Genomic DNA, 2,239 nt, shown 5'->3' on the forward strand with positions numbered 1-2,239 from the left:
GCAATTTTCTTTTCACCTTTTACTTTTTCTTTTTTCAATTTGCAGGACATTTCTTGTTAAGTTGCTCATTGCCTTTTTTTCCCATGTTTTTAAAAGGAATAAAAACCAAATGTCTCAGGTTTAAATGCTTGTAAAAGGCATCTGAACACAGCACAACAAAGCTGATGTCCATCCCAAAGGGTTAATTTTTCCATAAAGCAAAGCTAATCTAAACATTTTGCATCTTACATGATATCATTATGTAATGAATCCAAACTTTAGACTTATAGCTGATGTTTCAAATACAGAAATTGTTTGTTGTGTGGAAAATGTCGTTCTGCTCCTCAGTTCACAGTGTGAGGACGAGACGAGTCTTTTAATTCCACGTTCAGGCTAAAAATCCTACTTTTCTTTGTGAAAAACTCTAATCGGTCTCAACCTGTTTTTTCTTTAGGATTTGTATTGAAATAAATTAGAAACACTTTTGCTGTAAATGCAAAATCATTTCAGGACATATATGAAAAAGCCGATAATAATAAGGCTGATGCACAAAAAAAAAGATTTAAGTGCCAATTTTAGCGCAATAAAGAAACTGTCTGACTGAGTAAACTTCACAGCAGGTTACAGAAAGCTCAGGAGCCTTTTGTTGAGTTGCAGCTCTGTGCAGCGCCTGCGGGGGGAGCCGTCGCAGTGACAAAAACATTCCAGATCAGAGATAAAGCTCTGCTCAGAGAGCCATCTGCCGGGGAGGCGACGCAGACACGGAAAAGGAAAACACCTGCTACTCAGGACGTCACACATAGCCCTTGAATATACTTGGAAATGGCTCATATCATGTGATGGCTTAGACAGATTAATGCTTCATTTCCTGTCAAGAATATTTGAAAGATTCTCTCTGAATGAAGTGTTTCTACAGCTCTGTGGAGTTTCACGTCTCGGCTTTGGGATCAGTGTGTGGGAGTTACTGTGGGTGTGATGCACAGGAAGCTACAGACACAGATGCAGGTGAGATGGAGGCCGACGGGACGGCCGACGACTCAAAACTGGATCCAGTTTCCGGCGTTCTGTGGTCGAGATGGAGGAGGAACAGAGCTGGAAAACACACAAACTGGTGTTACTTTTTTTCTGTTTTCTGATGATATGTTTTACAAAAATAACATACTTTACTTTAGACAAATGAATAATGTGCCATTTTAAACTCACATTATAACCTATACTATGCACAAAATGTGAACATTTTTCCTAAAACATTATATGGCCAAAAGTAAATGGACAGTCATTTCTGCATACATTTTGCTGCTCACAAACTATGACACACTTTAACCCTTCACTGTCAGATCTTCCATTATTTAACAATCAATTCCCCTTACTTATTTTATTATTTTTTATCTATATGATCACCATTTTATCTGTAAAGCCCAGAACAGATCAAAGCTTTGCAACAAAACCACTTCAGAACATTTCAGAGAAAAGTTGCAGCAGAATGAAGCTAAGAACTAACTAAGAATCCCGACCCCCATCAGATCCCTTAAGATGAACTCGGCCTCATCACCCAGCGTCACGCTTGGACCTCATTAATGCTCCTCTGGATAAATTGGAACAAATCTGCGCAGCCACGTTGCAACACGGTGTACAAAGGCTTCTGGGAGTCACATGTGGGCGTCCACGTACTTTTAGCAGACATGTATATTAAAAGAAATGAAGTCGTTTACCTTGCAGGAGCGGAGAAGTCTCCCCAAAGATCTGAACTAGCGTTTGACTGAACCACCGTGTTAGAGTTACTACTGTCCAGCTCCAGCAGGCAGCCTGTCGGAGACACAGAGACACAGAGAGACAGACTCATTAAACGGCGCTTAAAAAACTGACACACATTTCATTTTCTGCAGCCTGGAGCTCTTAAATATAAGACTCATTTAACAAGCAACTAATTAATAAAGAATATAGGTCATTGCTGTAGGTTAAAGCTGCAAAGAGATTCTTAATGCAAAAAATCAGTCGGGTCCCCACGCACTGCAAAGATGTTAAGATGCTCTATTTGCTCAAATTAAACGAGCATGTTGATGACAGAAAGTGATTTACATTTACAATTTGTGCCATCTACCTGTTGCCATGTCTCCCGTCTGGGGGACGATGTTGTGATTGGACGAGCCTGATGAGGGGGGAGGGGCTATCTTGCCTCCAGGTGGCGGTGGGAGGAGTCCAAACCCACCTGAGCCTTGTGGGCGGGGTTTGTCCCTCTTTTTACCTTGCTAAACACAGA

The 2,239-nt window shown here is 41.0% G+C and overlaps 1 long non-coding RNA gene across 1 annotated transcript; it reads right to left on the reverse strand.

Annotated features, from left to right (window-relative positions):
• Positions 1 to 167: 167 nt before the first annotated feature.
• LOC121965222 lies at positions 168 to 2,223 on the reverse strand. Its single transcript, XR_006107466.1, has 3 exons — positions 2,081 to 2,223; positions 1,692 to 1,785; positions 168 to 1,071 (listed from the first exon to the last, which is right to left on the reverse strand). It is a non-coding gene; the product is annotated as an uncharacterized LOC121965222 (long non-coding RNA).
• Between the last annotated feature and the right edge of the window lie 16 nt (positions 2,224 to 2,239).

Source organism: Plectropomus leopardus, unplaced genomic scaffold (assembly GCF_008729295.1).
Source record: "Plectropomus leopardus isolate mb unplaced genomic scaffold, YSFRI_Pleo_2.0 unplaced_scaffold19116, whole genome shotgun sequence".
In the NCBI taxonomy this organism is placed as follows: Eukaryota; Metazoa; Chordata; class Actinopteri; order Perciformes; family Serranidae; genus Plectropomus; species Plectropomus leopardus.